The 25,221-nt window shown below is 37.4% G+C and overlaps 1 protein-coding gene across 39 annotated transcripts in view; it reads right to left on the reverse strand.

Moving 5' to 3' along the window:
* Positions 1-24,506, reverse strand: part of PLAGL1 (PLAG1 like zinc finger 1) — a 55,940-nt gene extending 31,434 nt beyond the window's left edge. For 23 of the 39 annotated variants that reach the window (XM_081531013.1, XM_081531012.1, XM_081530993.1 and 20 more), the window contains exons 1-3: positions 24,185-24,506; positions 19,810-19,879; positions 12,715-12,759 (exon numbers count right to left, since the gene is read on the reverse strand). The gene's annotated coding sequence lies outside the window, so the exon portion shown is untranslated. The remainder of the gene's footprint in view (positions 1-12,714; positions 12,760-19,809; positions 19,880-24,184) is intronic. The other 16 variants (XM_081531024.1, XM_081531023.1, XM_081531016.1 and 13 more) reach the window with 1 other exon arrangement.
* Positions 24,507-25,221: the final 715 nt, after the last annotated feature.

Consider the following 25,221-nt stretch of genomic DNA (forward strand, 5'->3'; position numbering starts at 1 on the left):
TTCTTCTTCCTGTATATGACAACAGACTTCAGGCCTAAGAAAAGGTCTCTTTTTATGAAGGATCATGCAGTTGACATTAACTGGTTCTATAAAGACAGCAAGAACGTAACTTTTAACTGCAGTCACCCACCTGGGGTGCGCATGTCGTTCTATCAATGGGGACAAGATATGCCTCATCGCTTTTAAGCTGAAACATCCAACACAAAAGTGTTGTTTGACTCCCCACTTCTCCTTCCACCCTTCACCACCCCCCCACCCAACTTAGGTATGATGTCACACGAAATTACTTCCAGAAACTGAGAGGACAGAGCAGCCAAGTTATAAAACCTAAGTACGAGGCTTACAGCTTTCTTATCTACAAGTTAATACTTCTGGGGGCGAGAGTCTATCAACGATCAAGGCCATGGTAATTTTCCTGTTTCGTAAGAAATCTAAAATCTCAGCAGAAACACAATCTGCTGACTCGATCACATTCGTACGGCCCACGCAAGTGCCTATCCCTACACAGGACGCTCCCACGACTCACCAATATGTGAAACTGTGTTTTAAACCTCGTTCCTACTTTTAATCAAGACAGAAAATCAAATAGATTTCTTTGGACATAATCTCGGAGTAAAAATAAAACAAAAATAACATGGAGAATAAAATACGAGCCAGTTCCTATACTTGTGTGCTTACTTAACCACCACCCCCCACCTCCCCACATTTTCTAAAGTTTTTCATTATGATTTTAAGATGTCATTTTTTTCCCAAAGAATATTGACAACTATTTCCCACTTATAGCTATGGTTTAAAAAGAAGTTGGGTTTAACTTGAGAATAATTCAGAACTGGGCTTGTCTTAGGCTCCTGTGAAATCACAGGAATTAGTCCTCTAGAATCAAAATTTCCTTTACATTTTTCACTGAGAGTCAAGGGGTTCATAAAATACAGTAGTAGTAAAGCTAGTTACAGAAACTATCAAAGGTCTTGTTTTGCATTATTTAACATTCCACCATAGAATTAAATCACGTAGAATGGAAGTCTGTCCATCTCAATCACTAAATCTGGTCCGGTGAAAGTCTACAAAACTAAAATTTTTTTCATCTTCTTACTGAAAATATCTAAACACTATCCTGAGACATAATTTTTAAAAAGACTATTACAGGAGAGAGCTTGGATTTGAAAAGGACCACACCATACACTTTTTATGCCTCCTATTCACAGGCTGATGGACTGCCCAACCAACTTGCCACGTTGAAAAACTGTTTAATAATTCTCCATAAAGGAAAGATTTTAAAAAGCTATAGCACCAATCAGGTAACAATAGATCAATCAGGTTTTCCTAAAATGTAGTATTTGCCGTTAAAGCCTGCATAAGTAATTACATTCAAAGTCATGTACGGGTAGCTATCAATCCCCATTCATTCAGCACGCATTCACTGAGCCAAGAGCTTTGCTGGGCTTGGAGATATAAAAATGAATACGACACAGCTGCTTTACTTCCAGCTAAAAGAATACACCTAAACAAAGAGCTACAGGGCCCGGTGCTAAGTGCTACAATAGAGGTGCGCACAGAGGGCTGAGGGCCAAAGGAAGAAGCTGTAAATTCTTCCTGGGAAATCAAGCCAGGGAGGGAAGATATAAAAGAAGGTCTGGTGATGTTTCCTTGCGATAAACTCGACTTTTTCTTTACTGTGTTGTTAAAAGTAAGGCAGCAATTTTAGGATTTATGAACTGTTCTCATAGCAAATGCTAAATTGGTCTCGAGTTTTATTTATGTTTGACACAGACTTCCGGTTACAATATCCTAAGAATATACATTTTTAAAAATAACTATGATTTGTTGTATTCCCACTCAACACACACAATCCAGAACAGCATGAATAGTTTAAATAGTTCCCATGAATGAAACTTAGATACAAAGTTCAAAGATGTTTCAAAATGTAAGTGAATAAAAGTCACATTCTAGAAACTTAGTAATATCATATTAACAAAGCTTATTTTCAGTATCAATTTTTTTCTCTTCTTCTGAAAGCAAAAATAAAAGAACCACCTGATTATATATCATGGCTAACATCTGCCTTTCTCTACTTCTGTGTTTAAAAAAACAAGGAGGGTGTTGAATCAACTTCTACTTAACATCATTTATTATGCATATCATATTCCTACTTATAACACAGTTGTGACAGAACCTCCATTGTTCATTACACACTAGCCCCAAACTGGAGTAATTCTAATGTAAGCATGAGAAACCACCGTCTCCTTTGGGGAGAATTTCCAAATTCCTCTATGTTAAATTGAGGTCTAATTTTCCCTGTGCCTGGTTTTCACATGAAGGTCCATTCCACCCCATGTGCTCCTTTTCAGCTGTCAATAAACAGAGGCAGTGAATTCCCCCACGGCTTCACAAAGCTAGTTAGGCAGAGCCATTCATTCCTTCAGGAAAACAGGGCATTGATTTCAGCGAGTTCCCAGGGAGCAGCTGCAACAAAGAGATCAAAGGCCCACCTCTCTTTCCCTCCATTGCTTTCATTAGGCCAGGCCCAGACAAACAGCGACAGGTTTCCTCGAGACAAGGAGAGGGCCCGGCAGACCACCTCATGGTTCAATTCAAATTCATCCGTTTCCTACATTCCAGTGACAGTCCAGAATGCTAACCATGACAAACCAGCACAATCACCCGGCATAATATACTGCTCGCTAGTTCATCCAAGGTCAGAGGGAGAAAACAAGCAGGGAGGGAAGTCCTCTGCCTCTAGGACCCGCTGAGCCGCCACGGCCCCCCGACATTCCATAAATAAACTGCGTCCGCTCACTCTCCCTTTCTTTCTCCACCCTGCAATCCTACAAGCAATGGTCTCACTTAATCTGCAATTTCTTTCGTGTCACTGTACCCAATCTACTGGGACACTCTATTCTCAGCGTAATGGGGCTGCTGTTGACAGGAGGGTGGCCACACGCACGGCCCTTCTTCATTTGCACCCAGGAAACTACTCCCACACGATGAACTGAGAGCTGTAACTCCTGGGGCTTCCCTCAGGCCTTCACCTCCAGCCGAGGCGGCGCGACCTGAAGAGAGACTCAGTGTGCATACACTCTTGTCTGCAAAACACACACCTGGACAGAGAGAGAACAGTCAGCTTTTTGATGGGAGCTAGGTAATCACGGAAACTAGTAATCCAAGCTCTTAAAGTGACGGTCTGTGTGTGAAGGAGGTGTGTGTGTGTTTGTGGGGAGTGACGGAGGTCAGTGAGGGGGAGAGGAGAGCCAGACGGAGGAACTAGGAGAGAAAGTGGACTATCCTGACTGGTTCCCTATTGAACACACAGAATTAAAAGATTTCCAAAGTCCCCGCTGAATCCTGAATGCCTGCGTTGACTGGCTACCACATTCATGAAAGCCCGGAACAAAATGCGTTCCTTTTATTGTGGTCCGTTCCATTTCTGCCGCTAATCCTGAGTAAACAAGGGAATACATGGGTTAAGTTTCAAAATTCCTAAACTAAAAAGAAAATAAACAAGATTGGAATGAAAGGTATGGAGAACTCATTTCTCGACACAGAACGCGACCTTCCCACGTGCCCATCTTAGGAGCTTCGGGAAGGAAGTGGGGGAGGGGGGGTCCCTTCACTGATGATTCATTTGACTGCCAAAGAGGCCATTTTGTGTAGGGTACTAAACAGTCCTCAAAGTAAAGACTTTTGACTTTTCTCAAATTGGGACAGACATAAACTTAAGAGAACACAGAACTCTCAACTGTGCGTGAAAGGTGGCGGAATTCTTGGAACCTCAAAGCTGACTCTGGCACTAACTCACTTTGGCCTCTCTGCCTCCCTTCTCTTCCAAAATGGAGACAGAAACATCTGTGAAGCAATTTCTTTACAAAGTATTGTGAAATAACCGTTCCTCAAAAATGATGTACCTCATCGAAGAAAGCTGGTCTTATGAGTTATTCTGTAATAGATCTATAGAATACAATCTATAACAGATCTCATTTTATAACAGATCACTCTAATTCAATAGAGCTGCTCTGGAAACTCCTGTGTCTCTATAAATCAAATCACTTTTTAAAAGCACCCAGAAAAGTTGCTACTTGAAGGCTACAGCAAATGATGAAATACACTCATCAATTCATTTACATACCTTTCAAAAACATTTACAAAGCACTTAGAAACATCAATTTGCTCTTCACTATAACCAACTGAGATAGATGGTTTTATGAATTTATATTTTTGTACGAGGAAAACAGCCTCAAGAGAGGTAATAAATTGATTTGCCAAAGTCACAGAACAAATAAGTAGATGAGTCACAACTTTACATACTTTTTCTAAATCCCATGCTATTTCCATTGCACCTAGCTACCACCTCTGCATATAATTATTCACTGACATTCTTGGTAATTTTATTAAATAAGTCCTCAGAATCTATTTGTAAGCTCAATGCATTGTACTGCTCATTCAAGGAGGTTGTGTTTAAGAGTATGGACGCTGCTGTCAGGTTCACATTAAAGTTTTAGTGTCAACTTTTAGTAGTTTTGTAAATTAAGCAATTAATAGTATTTCCAGAAGCTCAATTCCCCCATCTGTAAAAGAGGAATAGTACCTTCTTTCATGAGCTTCCCTGGTGGCTCAGTGGTAAAGAACCTGCCTGCAATGCACAAGATATAAGAGATGTGGTTTTGATCCCTGGGTTGGGAAGATTCCGGGAGAAGGAAATGGCAACCCACTCCAGAATTTTTGCCTGGAGAAACCCATGGACAGGGAGCCTGGCGGGCTACAGTTCATAGTGTCACAAAGAGTTGGACGTGACTAAAGTGACTTAGCACACACGCATACACCTTCTTTCACAGGGTTTGCAAAGGACCAAACTTCCAGTAGGACATAAATTAAGCTATTTATTGACTAACCAATATTTTGAAATGTCTACTTTAAGAAGACCTTTCTATAGGTAAATAACCTATAGAAAGCACCTGGAGCAGGGTTAGCATATAAGAAATGCTCAGTAACGGTAGCTGTTATCACTGATGCTGAAAATCAAACCAATATAAAACTTGTTAAAAGGGGGGAAAAATGCTTACTTTTCAATAAAAGACACAAAATTTAACTTTAAGCATCCAGATTACATGATTCCCTCCAGCACTAAAAATTTAGCACTCAAGTCTATGTTTTTACAGGGCCAGGTAATTTTAAAACCAAGATCAAACTGTCATAAAAGATAAGCTCCTATTCAAAACAGAGAGACTAACTGAGTTGTCTTGAAAAAATAATAACTGAGACAAGTGCCTGGTTGCTACAAAGCAACGATGTGGTTTTTCTGTAAAATTTTATAGAAAAATGCAAGTTTTTCTTCTTGCCATTTAACCATTTTAAGTAGAAATGTACTGGTGATAGGAGGAATTCACAGACTATTGCCACACAAAGAGAAAAATACCTAATAGGAATATTTGCTTTATGTAGCTAGTGCTTTAGTAAAGATTTGACCCCCACACTAATCATTAGGAGAAAACAGGTTGACTTCCTAGCATGGCAAAAGACTGCCAGTGGTAAACGGCAAATCTTACTTTTTACTCTTTGTCTCATTTTTTGTAACCCTTTATTGATAGATGGTGGTATGCGGATGCTACAGTGCAGAGTACACAAAATACTATGGGAAGACAGAAACAGGCCAATAAGTCCTAGAGAGCCAGAAGAGGCTTTGGAAAGGAGATGGATTTATCCAACTTTTACCAAGTATGTAAGCATGTCTAGAATATTCCTGATTGTCCTTGAGCTTCATGGGATTTTCTCTGAATTCTAAATATATCATTTAGTGATTCAACTGTCCTTCACTGCTTTTGTTGATGTGCAAACTTAGATGGACCCCCCCCCTTAATTTTTTTTTAACATTTATTTATTTGGCTGTGCGAAGTCTTAGTTGTGCCATGCAGTATCTTTTAGTTGAGGCACACAAACTCTTAGTTGAGGCATGTGGGATCTAGTTACCTGACCAGGGATCAAACCCAGGCTGCCTGCACTTGGAGTATGAGTCTTAGCCACTGGACCAGCAAGGAAGTCACTTTTTTTGTTGTTGTTTTTTAATCCAAGGCTTTGATATTTTAAAAGGCAGGGAATTGAGGCTACTATTGTTTGACTAAACATCACTTAAGGCTCCTTCTAATTCTAGAGTTCTGTGATTTTTAAAAATTACTGCTCATTGTATTACCTACTATATAACACATCAGTTTAAATGTGTTTGTTAATCTATAGCCTACTAACACTGAGAAATTTTTTTTCCTTCACTGCCATTTATCTCAAAAATTAATAGTTGGGAAGAACTCATAAGAATGTTTATGGAAGTATGTCTCACAAAGAAACTGAGTCCATAGCTGTGGAAGTTTGATAGCTTTTCTTTCCTATGATGGGCTAAGAATTGCCTTTTTATAACCACCTTTAACTGTCTTTTCCAACCACATAAAACAAACATATTTTTAAACAAGACATTCAGATATTTGAAGATAATTTTAACAATCTTTTACCTTGAGTCATTAATTTGATACTGTTCTTTCCTAGTATAGGTACCTAGTACTATAAGTTTGCCTCTAAGCACTGCTATAGTTGCATCCTATTTGGAAACACATTTCATTTCTATTTGGTTGAAAATACTTCCCAATTACTCTTTTCATTTCTGTCACATGGGTTATTTGGTAAAATTCACCAATGTGACCATTTGGGCCTGGGTGTTTTCTTTTTTGGAAAGTTTTTGTTGGTGGTGATGATATTGTTTGTTTTGAATGTATACTATTAATTTGATGTCTTTAATAGATATAGGACTGCTCAGGTCATCTATTTTTCCCTGCATGAATTCTGGTAGTTAGTGTCTTCCTAGGAGTTGGTCCATTTCACCTAAGTTCTCAAACTTATGGGCAGAATTTGTTTGTAGTATTCTCTCATAAGCCCTGTAAAATACATGAGGTCAGCAGTCATGGCTCCTCCTTCCTTCTGGATATTGATAATTTATGTCTTTTTCCCTTGGTTAGCTTTGCTATAAGTTTATCATTTTATTAATCGTGTTCAGAAACTTTTCATTTTGTTGATTTTATCATTTTCCTATTTTCATTTTTTTCACTTCTCTAATTTTTATTATTTACTTTCTTCTGCATGCTTGAAGTTTAATTTGCTCTTCTCTAGTTTCCTAAGGTAGAAATTTCAGTTATTGATTTTAGGTTTTCTCCTAACATAAACATTTAATGCTATAAATTTCCTTCCAGGCATTATTTTAGCTGCATCCCACACATTCCTCGTGGCTCAGTCAATAAAGTATCTACCTTCAATGCAGGTGATCTGGATTCAATCCCTGGGTCGGGAAGATCCCCTGGAGAAGGGAATGGCTACCCACTCCAGTATTCTTGCCTGGAGAATTCCATGGACAGAGGAGCCTGGTGGGCTACAGTCCATGGGGTCACAAAGAGTCAGACATGACTGAGTGACTAACACTTTCACACATTTTTATAGACTATATTTTCACTTTTTGTTTAAAAAAGTATTTTTAAATTTTTCGTGAGACTTCTTTGATGCATGCATTATCTGAAGTGTGTTATTTTCCAAATATTTGAGAATTTTCACACTTTTTGTTATTAATTTCTATTTTAATTCCACTGTTGTCTGAGAATGTATTTTGTATGACTGCCATTCTTTTAAATAAAAGGTGTTCGTATGGCCTAGCGTGTGCCCCTGGGTTATTTAGAAGTGTGTTATTCAGTTACAATGTATTTTTCCAAATATATTTCTGTTGTAATTTAATTCCATTATGATCAAGACCATTCTTTGTATGATTTCAACCTTTTTAAATTAACTGACTTGTTTTCTTACCCAGAATATGGTCTATCTTAATAACTGATCTAGGCATGCTTGAAAAGAACATGTATTCTGCTTTTGTTGGGTTCTATAGCGTTATATATATATACATATAGTGTTTTGTGTGTGTGGGGGGGGGGGGTTCAGTCGTGTCTGACTCTTTGCAACCCCACGAACTGTAGCCCACCAGGCTTCTCCATGGAATTTTCCAGGCAAGAATACTGGAGTGGGTTGCCATTTCCTTCTCCATATAGTGTTATATATACATATATAGTGTTCTATAAGTATCAATTAGGTCAAGCTGGTTGATACTGCTGTTTAAGCCTTACACACCTTTATTGGTTTGTTTTCTACTTGGGGTATATATCTTACAAACCCCAACTCCATTGTTACTATTTTTACTTAAATAATTACTTTTAAAAGATTTAAATTAAAAAGAACTTGTACATTTTCCCAGGTGGTTACCATTTCTGGTGCTCTTTATTTCCACTTGGTATTATTTTCCTCTTCCTGAGGACTTTTAACATTTCTTGTAGTATGGATCTAATAGTCATTAATTCTTTAAGCTTTTGCATGTCTGAAAATGTTTATTTCACTATCTTTTTTGAAAAATATTTTCACTAATTAACAGATTTTTCTAAGTTAATAGTTTTTTCTTTCATTACTTTAAAGACACTGTTCCACTGTCTTCTGGTTTGCATTGCTTTTGATGAAAAGTCTGCTGTCATTCTCTGTTCCTCTAAATTTATACTCTCTTTGTTCTCCACTTTAAAATCTGTGTTACTGGTTTTAAATTATCTGATTATATTGTGCCTTGGTATAATTTTCTTCATCTTTTTCTTCTTTGTATAACTGCTAGATATTTACTGAACCACTGAGATTAGTGGATATATGGTTTTCATCAAATTTAGCAAACTTTCAGCTACTATTTTTAAAAATATCTTTCTTCTGTTCCCTCTTTCTCTCGGATACTCTAATTATACATATATTTGGCTGTGTAAAGTTATCCCACAGCTTACTGATGGGCTTTTTTCCCCAGGCATTTTATGTGTGTGTGTTTTATTTTATATAATTTCTGTTGCTGGGTTTCAAGTTCAGTGTCTACTCTGCTGCTAATTCTGTCCATTGTATTGTTCATTTCAGATGTTTGTTGTCTCTAGAAGATCAATCTGGGCAGTTTTATAGTGTTCATGTCTCTCCTTAACAAATTAATGCTTCCTCTATTATACTGAACCTACAAAACTAGCTTTAATCATAGTTCTAATATCTTCATTTAGTGAATATGTTTATTAGAATCTTATTAAATAAAAATCTATTAAATTTATTAAATCTGTTTCATTTCTGAGTCTACTTTTGTTGACTGAATTTTCTCCTAACCACTGAAGTTTCCTGTTTCTTTGCATATCTAGTAAATTTTGATTGGATGCTAGATAATGTGTACTTTATCTTGTTAGGTACTGGATTTATGTATTTCTTCAAATATTCTTGAGCTTTGTTCTGGGCTGCATTTGAGCAACTAGAAACAACTGGACCCTTCATTGATTTAATGTTTTGGCCATACCATGTAGTATATGGGATCTAAGCCTAACCAGGGATCAAACCCATGCCCCCTGCAAGTGAAGCACAGAGTCTTAATCACTGGACCACCAGGGAAGTTCCACAATTTGACCCTTTAAACCAGGAGTCTGCAAATTATGGTCCATAAGTCAAATCTGGCTCACAGTCTATTTATGTAAATAAAGTTTTATTTTAGAATACAACCACCTCCATTCATTTACATATTGCCTATGGCTGCTTTATCATTACAATGGCAGAGCTAAGTAGTTGCAGTAGAGGTCACATATGCCAGCAAAACCCAAAGTATTTTCATTTGGCCCTTTACTAAAAAAGTTTTATGATTCCTCTTTAATGGCTTGCTTTTAAGATTTTTCAAGTAGGATCAGAACAGCCTTTTGTCTAGGACAAGTTTTGCCTCACCACTGAGGGAGTACCCTTCTGAGCAGTCGATCTAACGTCACTTACATCACAAAGTTTTCCTACTCTGAATGGTGAGGATGTACACTTACCAGGTAACATGAGCTACACTTCCATTCCCAGTGGTTTTTTTTTTCCTTTTTTCCCCCAAGACTTGGGGAGTTCTCTCCTAAGCATGCACTAATCAGTACTTAGCTCAAAACTCCAGGGGAACCCTCTAGAGATCTCCAGAGCGCTCTCTCTCTGTGCAACTCTCTTCTCTCTCATCCTCTGTCCTGCAAATTCTAGCTACCTCAGTCCCCTGAATTCCCAGTTCTATCCTCACTCTATCATCTCAATTCAGGGTGACTACTGAGCTGTGTTTGGGTTCTCCTCTTACACTGTGTCCTTGGGTACAGCATTTGTTTCCTTTATCTCATGGTTATTAGCTGTCTTATGCCATTTGTCATCCAAAGTCTGAAAATCTTTGTTTCACACATTTTATGAAGTTTTGTTTGCTTTGATAAGGCAGGACAATAAATTCAGTTCCTGTTACTACATCATGGCTGGAAGTCATGGTGAAAAGTACCCTCAGTAAGAAGTTTCAACTCCTTACATTTGCATGAGTGCTTTATATTTACAAATAAGTACTGACAAATCTAAATTATCTCATTTCATCCTTTTTACACTGCTAAAATGTAGAGATTACAAAAGATGCAAAAAATTGTCTGGGGTCAAATTACAGAGCAGTCCATGTCTCCTAGTTATTTTCTCTTCCATAAACATATAATTTTTCAAAATTTACTATATGTAATGATGCAAATAATAAAATATTGTCTTTTGTACAAAGTATACCATAAAATAATTTATTATGAGCATCTCATGCTTATAATACCAAGCAAAATTGGATTAAAGAATTAATAGCTACTGAATGCTGCTAATAGCTAGGTCTACCACCTCAATTAATCCTCATAAGCCTCATAGTTATTATTATTTCAATTTTACAAAAGACAAACTGTGGCTAAGAAAGCTTCATTAGGTTGCTTATAGCGTACGTATTAGAATCACAGCCAGAATTCAAGCCAGGCTATGCCGGTTGGAAAACTTGTGCTATCCACCATGCTGTCTGCTCTCTAATTTACAGCTCTTAAAAAGAGCACTTATGGAACTAAATTCTGACAGAACACTAAATCTTCAGCCACAACATGACATTAGGAATCATTTACTAAAATTACAAGATCTATTCATTTTTACCAAAGAATTTCTAATCAAATAAGCACTGAAAAGAAAGTGAAGCATATTCTCGGAACAAATTTCATACCTAGTTTTTCTCCCAATAAGCCTTAGAAATATACAGATGATTGACATTTTCATTACCTTTTTTTTTTTTACTTACCTATCTTTGTGGTCAGGAGGCAACAAGAGAAGGTTGTATTGGCCAAAGTCAATAACTACTACACAATCCATTTTCCCACCCCACTTCCCCATCTTTACAAACAGAACACACAAAAATGCCCACCCTCATGGAGTTCACCTTCAAGTGAAAGGGAGATCGACAGGAAAATATATACAAGAAAGTGGTTAAGAAAAATAAATTACTGTAGGGAGGGAAAGTACTAGGGGTGTAAGGCAGGGAGAAACAGGGGTAATTTGAAATAAGCTAGTCAGAGAAGGCCTCGATGAGGTGATGACAGTTTTGTGAAGATTTGGAGATAAGGAAGCAAGTCATGTGGCTGTTTGTGGGAACAGTACCTGCAAAACCCCAATGAAGGAACAAGAATATTGGTGTGGCTGAAGCAGTGAGTGAGGACAAGCAGTGATAGCTTGGGTTAGATCAGAAGTAATGGGGGCCCATATCATGTAAAAGTTGATAAGCCTCTGTGAAGAGAGGTGCTGGAGTCACTGGAGCAGAAAAGTAATATGATCAGACTTAGGAGTTTTAAATAATTTATCTGGCTATCATTTGAAGAATGGATTATAGGGGGAAAGCATAAAAGCAGGGAAGCCAGTTAGGAGGCTATTTTAATAAAAAGATGAAGGCTTGAACCAGTATGGTAGTGAAAGACGTGACAAGAAGCAGTCATCTTCTGGATATATTTTAGGCAGAGTTGACAGTATTTCCTGATACAGGGGATGACCAAAAGATGTGATGTTAGTGTCACAAAGACTATGTGAGCAACTGGAGAAATGTAGTTGCCATATACTGAGACGAGGAAAAGTAATGAAGAAAGTTTGGCTGAAGTAAAGAGTATTAGCCATTTAATACTGTAAATGTGTTCAGTGATAGAGGGAATAATTCATTTCCCAGGTTAAAAATATTTTTTCAAATCTATTTCAAATGTTTAGATTTCACTGAATTAAAAAAAAAAAAAACTACCATGAAACAGGAGATCTTTCTGTTTTTTCTCCCATATGCTACAAAGAAAAAGTTATAGAACAGAAATATAGCTACTCCAAATGATAAAATGAGAATAAAGTTAAATTCTCCCAATCTGCAATTCTCCATTATCTATCTGACAGATTTTCACAGATAAATGAAATAGAATTTGTTATACCTCATTAGTCAAACCATTCACATTAGTGGCTTTCTGCTGGGGTGCTGTGCCCCTCTTACCATCTGCCACAACGATGTGAAGACTGTGATGTCCAACAGGATGGATGTATGTACAACCTCAGATCCATGGATGGCACTTTGCTCCTGCTAATCATAACCCTGATAGGAAGTCACTCCAAAGAAACAGATGGCCCTAGCCCAAGATGTGCATTTCAAATTTTCTCAAAACAATTATCACCTAACAGTATCAGAAAAAGTGAAACCGTCCTTAAAATAAGAACCAAACAATAAAAAAAAGTTTTGCTCTAAAAGTTCTCTAGAAAAATACTTCCATGTAATTAGAAAATATAAAAGGCTGGAGGTGAAGGACAGAAAAAATTAAAATACCAACTTACAAAAGCCAATGACAACTATGTTCCCTCAATTAGGCAGGGAAAAACCTAAAAACGAAAATAAAAATTATTAGTTCTATATAGTAGTTGTGTGCACATTTTAAATTGTACCTTTACTGAGATAATTTCAAATTCCACATGAACTTTTCAGAGAGATCTTAAGTGTCCTTTACTCAGTTTCTCCAGTGGTAACATTTCACAAAACTAAAGTACTATGTCACAGTCAGTATATGTGAACATACACACACACACACACACACACACACATATATATATTATACAGTATACTGGTCTCTTGAGATTTCCCCAGTTTCATTTTACCTATTTGTAGCATATTTAGCTCTATAGAATTTTATCACCTGTGAACTCACTGATCCCTTCTCTATAGCCAAGACACTGAACAGTTCATCAACACAAGTTTCTCTCAGGTCATCCTTTCATAAGCACACCTATCTTTTTTCTCACAATCTCCCTCTGTCCCTAACACTAAAATAACATTCATTTGTGAATAATCATTTCACTCATTCTGTGCTGAGTCTACTATGTAGTTATACATCAAACCATAAATAAAGAATTCTGTCCTTCTACATTAAAGAATAAGTTTCAGTTTAAGGAACAAATTCTCTGGAGAGATGTTTTTCCCTCGTTACCTTAAAATACACTACTCATTTCAAAAATCAAAAGGTAAAAGGCAAGCTAAAGTAGGGTCTGCACTCAAAGATCCCACAATTTCAATATTTAAAGTATTTTTTTTAGAGCAGTTTTAGGTTCACGGTAAAAATGATGCAAATGTGTTTTTAATTTCAAATTCTATTTGTCTGTTGCTAATATACAGAAAAGCAACTGGCTTTTGTATAATGAATTTGAATCCTACAATGTTGCTGTAATTGTTTATTGGTTTTAGTATTAGGGTAATGCTACCCTCACAGAATGAATTACAAAGTATTCCCTCTGCTTCTATCTTTTGAAAGTTAATTATAGAGAATTGGCATAATTTCTTTCTTAAATGTTTGGAAGAATTCACCAGTAAAACCACCTGGACCTGGTGCTTTCTGTTTTGGAAGGTGATTATTTATTTGAATTATTTAATTGAGAAATCATCTTCAATTATCTATTTCTTCTTCTGTGTTTTGGCAGATCATTTTCTTTAAAGAGTTGGTCCATTGCATCTAGGCTATAAAATCTGTGGGCACTGAGTAGTTCATTGTATTCTTTTATTATCCTTTTAACGTCCAAGGGATCTGAAGTGATGTCCCTTCATTTCTGATATTAGTAATCTGCATCCTCCCTCTTCTTAGTCTCATTAGAGACATCAATTTTACTCAGCTCTCAAACAAAACCAATTTTTATATCATTGATTTTTTTCTGTTAACATTCTATTCTCAATTTCATTGATTTTTCTGCTTTCTTATTCTTTTCTTCTGCTTACTTTAGATTTAGTTGGCTCTTCTTCATCTAGTTTTTTAAGGTGGGAACACAGATTCATGGTTCTTCTTTCCTAACATACCCATTTCCTTCTAAGCACTGCTTTCTCTGCAACCAACACATTTTGATAAATTGCATTTTCATTTAGTTTAAAATATTCTAAAATGTCCTTTGAGATTTTTTCCTTTGACCTATGTGTTATTTATATGTATGTTATTTAATCTCCATATATTTTGAGGATTTTCCAGTTGTCATTATTTCTATTGTAATTTCGTTATGGTCTGAGAGCAGACACCATATAATTTCTGTTCTTTTAACTTTGTTAAGATGTGTTTCATGGCCCCAAATGTGGTCTATCTTGATAAATGTTCCATGTGACTTTGAGAAGAATGCCAGTATCCTTTTCAGGTAAGAATCCTATTCAAGGTTGCAGACTGATGACTTCTTTTTGTATTCTCACATGGCAGAAAAAAAAAAAAAAAAAAAAGCTGGCTAGTTCTCTGGCCTCTTCTCTTAAGGGCACTAATCCCACTCACGAAGGCTCAACCCCTCATGATCTAAATACCTCCCAAAGCCCCATCTTCAAATATCCCCACATTGGGTGTTAGAAATTCAACATATAAATTTTTAGTGGATATAAACATTTGGTCCATTGTAATGACCTTATATAGACATGAAGACAATTTAGTCATTTCTGAAAGACCTCACTCTCTACAAAATCTCACACCAAAAACAACAAGAGCTAGGGGGAAAAGCTGGGTAGACTACTCAAACCCTATACAACTTAGTAATCAGACAGCTAACCAAATAATTATGGATACATTGACTTAACTTGGACAGCCACAGTAGGCAGCTCAGTGTAACTGGAGAGTGCTCAGGTGATATTAAAAATGCAGCAAAACAACACAGTGGAAAGGCTACTGCAGGAAAAGTGGGGTCTCACAGCTAGGGAGAGTGACATCACTCTAATTCTGTCAATTCAGACTCAGCTGAGTTCCACAGCCTCCACAACAACTCCAGAACATTCCCCTGTCTTATTATTTCCCACTTTCTCTACAACCTTCCAAATGAAATCTCATTTCCCACACTTGTAGATACATCTCTCTCTGCTACATCATGCTTCACTGAGAGAGAAAAGGAAAAATTACTGGATAGAGCATCTTATCTTCCCAATGCTAAATCTACAAATTATCCTTCCTAGCACAAAGACCAACCCCAGCTCTCCATCCAAAGCTTTCGCTCCATGATTATCCTCTCCTTTTCAACTAGAGGTGCTTTTCCCCAACATACAATCATGCTCTGGTATTTAATAAACAAAATTTTCACTGACTTCGTATTGCCTTCTAGCTTCCACGGGGTTTCCAAACTAACTTTCTCAGATCAACTTAATGGAAAAGAATTGAAAACCGGTAATCCCCATTTCCTCACCTCCCATTCACTTTCCAAGCCATTTCTTTGGCTCTTATCTCCACCACTCTATCAAAGGATCCTTATCAAGGTCACCAAAGCCAATTTTTATTATCCTCATTTAAAAAATCAGGACACTGAAGCTCAACAGAGATTATTAGGTTGAGATAGTAAAGATACTTACCTTCCCCTGGAGATAAGCAAGAGCCCAGGGCTGCCCCAAAGCACCCTTTACAGGATATTAGACTAAGGTCTTTATTGTCCAGGGACTCCCACCTCTTTCCTTCCTCATGTCACCTTCCCTGTATTAAACCTCTGATTTATTCCTTGAAATACCCCATTGCATTTCATCATTTTAATTGAGAAAAAGTCTTTGCTTAACCTATGAATATGTTCTGTGCAGGCCACTTAGTGTATATTATATTGGTCACAACAACCTGAGAATAGGTAGTTTTATCCATTTTATACAAGTAAGAGAATTTTGGCTCAGAAAGAATAAAAACTTTTCCAATATCAGACAGTTTATTAAGTAGTAGAGCTAACATTTGACCTCATCACCCAGATTCTGCACCCCAAGCTGACTGCCCTTCATGATGGTTAGATCTCAGATTTTCTTAGTTGCTCCTATTACATGGTAACAAGAAGTCACTCACGAAGAAGGACATACTATTTGGTTACCCCTAAAGTTCAAAAACAGACAAAACTAATCTACAGTGATGGAAATCAAAAGAGTGTTACTTCTAGGGGAGGTACTGGCTAGGAGGTGAGAGAATTTTCTCTTTCTGGATGGATGTAATATTGTCTGTCTTCATGCAGTGATTATACAGGTGATATATTTTTTAAAAAATCATCAAGCTGTATATTTAAGATTGACACACTTTATATACTTCCCCCACCCATGTATTTCATACCTCAGAAGAAAAAGTAGCATACTGTTAATGTAAGTGAAGCAATTCAATGTTGTGTTTTATAAAAAAAAAATACATCTGTTTAGTAATTTTACTTAACTATTTATTTTTAGTACCAAGGTGGGATGACATAGAAGAAATAGCAATAACTTTTGAATCAGACAAACCAGTTTTGCCACTTACTAACTATACTGTTGTTGGGCAAGTTTCTTAATCTCTTTGATACTGAGTTTCTTCACAATCTAAAACTGAGACAATAATACTTACTTTGCAAAATTGTAGCACAATTATAGTAGGTATTTAACAGTGGTAGCTATTTAGCAATAGCTCTTTGTATGTAAGTATCATGGCAGGTACAAGAACCCTAACTCTAAGAACCCGACCAACTGGAAGTGACATTGAGATATAAAGATTAATGATGAAAGGGAAGAATTTAACAAGGGCTATGGATTACAAATTACAGGGTTCCTATCTAGCTAGTAGGATTTTGGAGTTAGTATTCTCTGAACAGAGCCTGAAATTTTTTGGAAAATTCACTTAAGGCTGAGGAAATTGCACAAAGAAAAAGCATAGCCGCATATACAATGCAGTGACTTCAGATTTTAATGAGCAGTTAATATCAGTTATGTCACTGGTCTAATTCTGAAGAGCAAGACTATAAGGCTAGAAAAGCAACTTGGAACTAAATAAATGACTACTGTCAGGTTAAGAAGAACCTGTTTTTTTCCTGAAGTCCTGGGATGTACTGAAAGAAAATCCCAAGGGAATGACCCCAGTGGTTATTACACATGATAGGGAAGGAAACTCTCAATATGGAGGGAAGGTAAGTAATTGTTCAATATTAAACTGTACAGCAAAGAAAGGGAAGAACTAGGAACTAAGCTCAGGCAGTCTGGCTCCTGAGTCAGAATTCCAATAAAAATAGAAAGAATAAAAGAAATGGAAAATCACCACCAGAATACAACAATAATAACTGCTACAGGCAAGATCAGTTAAACACCAAAACAGTGGACAAAACTTTTAAAGAGAAACAGGGCATTTACACAATCTCAAAATAAATCCCTCAATGTATTTATTGATTATTATGGTAGTTTTAATATATACTCACAAATTATTTGATACTTTTCCCTCTCCTTACCTTGAATGTTAAATTGCTTCTAACAGAAAGAGGGTAAAAAATGAAAAACAGAAATGTTACAATGGAGAAGCCTGGGAGATGCTACTTAAACTATGTGACCAAGGTTAACATGTTGATATGGATATCATGTGCCCTCAGATATGATGCAATAAGGATACAATATTTCTTTGGTATGCTTTCTTTAAAGTCCATAACCTCAGTCTAATTGTGAGAAAACATCAGACAAACCCAAACTGATGAACCCTGTACAAAATACTTGACCAGTACTCTCCAAAAATGGCAAGGTAATGAAAAACAAGAAAAGACTCAAAACCTATCATGGATTACAGTAGATTAGGGAGACATGGCAACTAAATGTAATGTGGTATATGGATTATATCCTGGTAATGTGGTATATGGATTATATCCTGGAACAGACTGGTGGAAAAACTGGGGAAATATGAATAACATCTATAGTTAATAGTATTGTGCCAACATTAAATGCTTAATTTTGGTAAATGCATCATGGCTATGTAAACTGTTAACATTAGAGAAGGCTAGGTGATGCATATACAGGAACACTCTATATTATTTTTGCAACTTTTCTGTAAATCTAAAATTATTTCATAATAAAAAGGGTTTTAAAATTTTGATACACATTTGTGAAAACAAATTTCAGTAAACTAGAAATAAAAAATTTCTTACTTTGGTAAAGAGTATCTACAAGAGAATGTCCAGTAAATATCATCCTTAAAAGGGAGATATTCTCCTCTAGCATTAGGAAAAAGCAAGGATGTCCATTTCTAACACTTTTGTTAAAATCTGTTCCAATGTCTCTAGCCAGTGCAATAAGGCAAGAAAAAAAAGAAAAAGGAACACAGATTAGACAGACAAATTTAAACTTTTTTTTTTTTTAACAGATGACATGATGGTACATTTAAAAAATTTGCAACAATCTACAAACTAGGACTTTCCTGGTGGTCCAGTGTTAAGACTCTGAGCTTTCACTGCAGGGATCACGGATTCTATCCCTGGTCGGGGCATTAAGATTCTGCCCACTGTGTGGCAGAGCCAAGAAATAAGGGAGATAAAAAGGATCCACAAACTACCAGAACTGAAAAGTGAATTTAGCAAGACCCAACAGTGAGGACTAGAAGTATAAAGCTTCTACAGGAAACAATAAGCAAATGTCTTCAGGATCTTGATGGAGGCCAATAATGAAGGTGGAAGAAAATTCTGTGGACAGGGTACAAAAAAGCACTAATCTTCTACACTCCCACAAGGAAAAAAACACTGATAGACTGGACTTCAAAAACACAAATCTGCTCATCCAAAGGCACTATTAAGGGAATAAGACAGGTAGAAAATATATACAAACATGTACCTGATGAAGGTTTCCTATTCAAAATACATAAGGAGTTAAAAATCACTAACAAAAGGTAAACTAATTAAAATAAGTGGGCAAAAGACTTACATAGACACTTCATAAAAGAAATTGGAATGGCCAAAAAAGATATAAAAGGATGTTCAACATTATTATTATTCATGGAAATGCAACCAACTTACCCAAAGACCATCAATTCAGCTCCCTGGTACATATACAATGGATAAGAATATATATATTCACCAACGGCAGTTTCAAGAATATCTATGGCAATTTTATTTATAATGGTCAAAATCTGAGAACAACTCCTATGCTTATCAACAAGAAAAAAGGTAAATAAATTGTAGTATATGCAATATTATAGAAGAGGCATCACTAAACTTTCTCTGCAAAGGGTCATGTAAGATATAGGTTAGGATTTGTGGGTCATATGGTCTCTGTTATAACCAGGCAACTCTGCTAAATGGACATGGCTATGTTCAACAAAATCTCATATATGAAAATATATTGTGGGTTGGAGCTGGCTCATAGTTTGTCACCCCTTGCAACTTTTACATGCAAGCCATACACTTTATTCTTATGTCTTCATTGTTTGTAAATTACAGCTCAATTTGAAGAACCAAAAAAAAAAAATTAGACAAAGTTCAGAATATACATCTGAAGAAATTACCTAGAATTCAACATGAACAAAAATGTATAATATATAAAAGCTATATTAAAAGAGATGGATGACAGAATGACAAAGTGTAATAGAAGTCTAATCGGAGTTCTTAAAGGAAAGAATGGGAAAAAATGGAGGAAAAGCAATACTGAAAGATATAAAAGGTAAAACTTTTAAGTAGTGATGAAAAACAAACCTTAGAGACAGGAACACAATAAATCCAGGATCAATGAAATGTCCACACCAAGACACGTTCTGTCACAAAGCTGTAGAGAACAAAAGAGATCTTAAAATCAGGAAAAACAAACAAATTACCAACAAATAAGTTATTTGAACTGTAACACTGAAAGTAGAAGTCACTGGAATGTCACCTTCAAAGGGTTGAGAAAGATACTGCTGGCCGGGAAATATACATCTAACAAAACTATCATTCAAAAATGAATGCAAAATAAAGCCATTTTCAGATAAAGTTTGCCGTCAACTGTCCCTTAATAAACAAGCTCCTAAAATATATTTTTTAGGAAGAAGAGAAAGATCTGAGGTGCAAGAAAGAATGACAAATCACAAAAAAAACACAAAACAGTGATGTCAAATTTATAGGAGAAAAAATCAAGATGGAACTAAACTCTGGAAGACAACAACATTTAAGCTGGGAGATTAAATGGTTATCAAGGCAACTTATGCTTCTTGAATTATCTGTAAAAGGGAAAAAATTGATAAACTTCAGATTAAGTTGGTACACTAAAATTTTGAATGACACCACTAAAATAATAAAATATGTGATTTTCATACTAGTGGAGAGGGAAGAAAATGGAATAAGAAAAAAATCCAAAAGGTAGCAAAAGAGGAAAAAAAAAAAGACAGGACAAAAACAACCATAAAAGATAATGCTAACTTTCATCTTAAGTGCATCAGTTACTATATTAAATTCAATTGGACTGAGGATCCAGTTAAAAGACATATTGTCAGAGTGGATTAGAGAAAACTATCAGGTTTTACCTGTGAAAGAGATATTCTAAGCAAATGCTAACTAAGAGAGAGGTGTGACTAGGATATTATAAAACAAAATGGATTTTAACATAACAGGCATTTGAGTGAGGAGGCATAGAACACCACTATAGAATGACAAAAGATCCAATACCCAAAGAAGAAAAAGCAGTACGCACTCTTCTTGTATGCATGTAACTTGTATGTACCTTCAACTTTTATAATGCAAAGTTGACAGAATTACAAAAAGAAACTGAGAAAATTCATTATTTTATTGTGACATTTTTATTATACCAATCTCAGTAATTAAACAAACCAAAAATTAGCAAGGTTAAAAAAGATTTGAACATTACAATTTTTATGTCTGATCTAAGACATATATATATATGTGTGTGTGTGTTCATTTACTTATATACCTACCTTGCCTCAAAAGCCTGTGAATATATATTCTTTTCAATCATTCAACGAGCAGTTGAAAAACTAACCGTGAGGCCATAAAGCAATTCTTAAATTTCAAAGAACTGGTAGCACAGAACCCTAATTTGCTGACTACGCTGCAAGCTTAAAAAAAAATCAATAACAAAAGGATAACTCATAAAACTTTCCACATTTGAAAATTGAAAATACTTCTAAAAATCTCATAGGAAAAAGAAAAAAAAATCATAATGAAAAACGTTTTTAATTCTTAGAACTGAAAAATATACTACACATAAGACAAAAGTAAGGAAAAAATCTGTAATATTTGCAGGAAGAGACAAATAAATGACCAGAGAATCCAGAAATGAGCCCAAGTATTTCTGGAAATATATATATGAGAGAGGTGGCACCGCAAACCATTGGTACTGCGCATGGAAAAAAGCAAACAAATAAATCTTGATCTCACAACATAAATATGTTCATTTATGTATACATATACTTATCAGATAAATTAAAGAAATGTGAACAATGCAAGCTTAAAAACTTTTAGAAAAAAATTTCAACATATATTTCCTTAATAATAAAGAACATCTTAAGACACAAAAGCACAAAGAAGAAATTGCCTGCAGTGTATGCAGCCAAAGGGCCTGTATCTTGAACTGTTTTCCAACAGAAATTTTTGCAGTGATGGAAATGTTCTGTTATATAATACAGCATAATATAAAGTAATACAGAATAATAAAATATAAGAGCCACTAGTCACATGTAGTTACTGAGCACTTGAAATGTGGCCTAGAGTGACTGAGGAACTGAAATTGTTGAAGTAAATATAACAAACAGCATGTTAGCATTTTAAATTCCTTGTAGAAGATGTTACATTTTCATATACTTTTCAGTATTCAATTTTTTTGTATAATTTGATTTTAGCTTACATTACTATATAAACTATAACTTCAATTTTGTAAAAATATATAAAAGTTGCTTTTTAGAAAAGCACACTAAAATGTTCATAGTATTATCTGTGAATGATTTTTATTTTCTTCTAAATATTAACAAATTATTAAAGATATAAAACATAAAGAATTTAATGAACACTGATGTATCCACAGAGTTTATGAAATAAATTATTATTAATATTGTTTAAATTCCCTAAGTACCTCTCCCTGGTCAGGACTTCTTTAAAGGAAAGCTGGGAAGCTTCAGATTTCTTCATTTTGTGAAGCCCATGTTTTAATATACTTTCAGGAAAATTTAACATACAGACATTATATGTAGCATTAACAAAGAGTTACAAAGTAAACACGCATGTAACTACTGCGGAGGTCAGGAGATACAGCATTTTCAGCGTCTCAAAACCTGCCCCCGGCCAAAACCTCATAGTGTGTTCCTTCACATTCACCCCTAAGAGATGACCACTAACTTGATTTTTATGGGGTTAATTGCTGTACAAATTTTCTATACAGTTTTTAATGTCTACATATTCACCCATAAACCACACCTTTATTTCACCAGGTTCTGAATTTCACATAGATGATATCATACAGTCTTCTTCAGCAACTTTTTTTTTTCCTCAACGTTATTAAGATGCATTTGTGTTAAAACACAAAACGACTTCATTCACCACTGTACTGGGTGGGCTCCATTTTATGACTGGAGTATAATTTATCTTCCTCCTTCAGATGGACACGGAGGTTGCTTCCAGCTTCGGAGTTTTACAAACAACACCATATCCAACCTTCTTGTACACGTCTGCTTGTGTATATGTATGAAAATTTATCTAGGGCAGTGGCTTTCAAACTTTTTCAACCATGACTCATACTAAGGAATGACGTTTTACATCATGACACACGTCTGTGTGTGTATAAAACTGAGAAGAAAAAAAAAGTTTCATGAAGCAAATACCCTATGACCTGAGACACATTCTGACGATTTTCTATTCTCTGTTAGTTCGCGTTTTACAAATTCTGATCGCTCGCCACTTAATTGTTTTCATGACCCACTAAATGGGTTTCAATCTTGGAAAAACATCACGGCTACAAGATAAATACCTGGGAGTGGAACTGCTGGGACGTGCAGCCCGAACATCGGATGTTGTCAACTTTTCTAAATCCTTAACTTTAAGTAAACGTTCTTATCTAATTTACCACTCTATAATTTCAGGGCTAGAACTGTGAAACATCAGCTCGTTTTATCTTTTCCTTTGGTCGTTAAACAGTATTAATCACTTACCATGTGCTAAGTAGCCACCGGGCTCCGAGCGAGACTGATGGGTTAATATACGGGAGGGGGATAGGGGAAGGACATAAGGGACCAGGACCTCAGTGAGGCCCCAGAAAGCTCACAGGAGGGGCCTCCGATCCTGCCTGGGGAGGGAGGGGTTAGAGAAGGATTCCTGGAAGAAGGAGGACCTAAGCTGAGTGTTTCTATTTTTAATTTTTATTGGTTTCCTAAAACATAAAAGTAACATTTGTTGAAGAAGAAGAAAAAAAGGAATCAAAATTACAAGAGTATATTTATTAAGAAGTAAAAATCCCCGGCACTGCCCTGAAAGTTTGATGCTAAGCGTAAATAACCGAAGTTGCATTTATTAGTTATCCTCATCTAGGAAATTTTCAAGAGCCCGCATTTTAAAATCGTCTTCAGTGCCTACCTGATAGGGTCCATAGGTCTAAAAGCGTGAATCGAATCACATTTTCCATCATGGATGTAAACGCAAACATTTCATGTTTAGTCACATTATTACTTTGAACAGACTTTCTCTCCCCCTCCACCCTGCACCGCAACCCCACCCCACCCTGGCCTTTTAGCAAGGTTCGAGTGCCAGGTTTCAAAAACCGAGTCTATGTACCGCAGATCAACTACATGCGAGCGTTTCAAAAAGTGGCATGAAGAACAGCCGGGGTGGGGGAAAGAATTCGTTGTCGGAGCCGAGCTGGCTTGCCCAGAGACAATTTGTCAGGAGTTTCACGCTGGGTCCCCAGGAGCCTGGACCCCCTCACGTACGCGGCGCGGCAGCAGCGGCACACCCTCCAGAGCGCGGCACGGAGCCCGGCGCGGTGCCCGTTTCGCGGCAATATTGCCGCCCCGCCGCCCCAGGCCGGCCGCGGCCCCTCAGTTCCCCCTCTCAACTCGCCCCGAGCGCGGCTGCGAGCCTCCCCGCCACCTACCCTGCGGGGTCCGGAGCCCCCCGGAACTCAAGCGCGGCAGCTCAGGCGTGCCGCCTCCGCGGCCATGACGGCAACCCGGGGAAGCGCCCCGTGCGCCAAGGCCCCGCGGTCCGAGCGGCTGCAAGGAGAGCCGCCCTGTGCGTCCGTCCTGCTGTCCGCTCTCCAGGAGAGTGAGGCCAGAATCCGCCCCACACGGGCTTAAATCAAGGCTTGGGGCGGTACCGACGGGCTGAATGACAAATGGCAGATGCCGTGGGTTTTTGCCGCCCTCGGCGGCCGCGAGGATGGCTGCGCCGAGGAGGCCGCGCACAGGCGGAGCCCCGGAGCCGGAACGGCGCGGCCGCGAGGAGGGCGCTGGGGCCCCTGGCGGGGGCGTCACGTGGCAAGAGGCGGCCCCGCTGGGGAGCCAGGGGGTCGGCGGCCTGGGCGGAGGAAGAGGACCGGCGCCCAGACGCCTGGCCGATGGAGTCATCTGTATGGGGCTAAGCCAAGGTCGCCCAGGTGCAGAGCTGGCGCAGGTAGACCCGAACCAGCTCGGAGCCCCATACCGTAGCGGGGATGGTTCACTCAAGTCACCACCAGGATGAACCGCCCGGAGCCAAATCAGAAATGAGAAACACGACAGATGCTAGGAGAATACTGCCATAGGCCAAGCTTACCTCCTCTCTCCGTGCCGCGTGGAAATCATGGCAGCCTAACTGTGCCCACTCGTTCTGAGTCAGGCAGTGTGCTAAGCACTTCACAGGTAAACACACGGAGTCCTCACGACCCCTCTCCCGGCAGAGAAATACTCCTCCTCCGGGTCTCACAGCTGGAGACACTAAGGCACAGAAAAGATTAGAAGGAAATTATTTTACAGTTATGGAATCATACTGGGTGTGCTTGAAGTCATTTTAAAATGGTCTTTGGATTGGAGAAACAAGCAAACCTCCAGCGGTTGCTTTCTTCCCTGCAAGATACACATTGCTGAAAGAGGCCTATAAGCATTAAGTCAAACGACTTAGAGAGACAGTTCACTACGTATTTCAAACTCTCTC

The sequence above is a fragment of the Giraffa tippelskirchi genome, chromosome 9 (assembly GCF_054371585.1).
Source record: "Giraffa tippelskirchi isolate mGirTip1 chromosome 9, T2T-mGirTip1v1.2.pri, whole genome shotgun sequence".
NCBI lineage: Eukaryota > Metazoa > Chordata > Mammalia > Artiodactyla > Giraffidae > Giraffa > Giraffa tippelskirchi.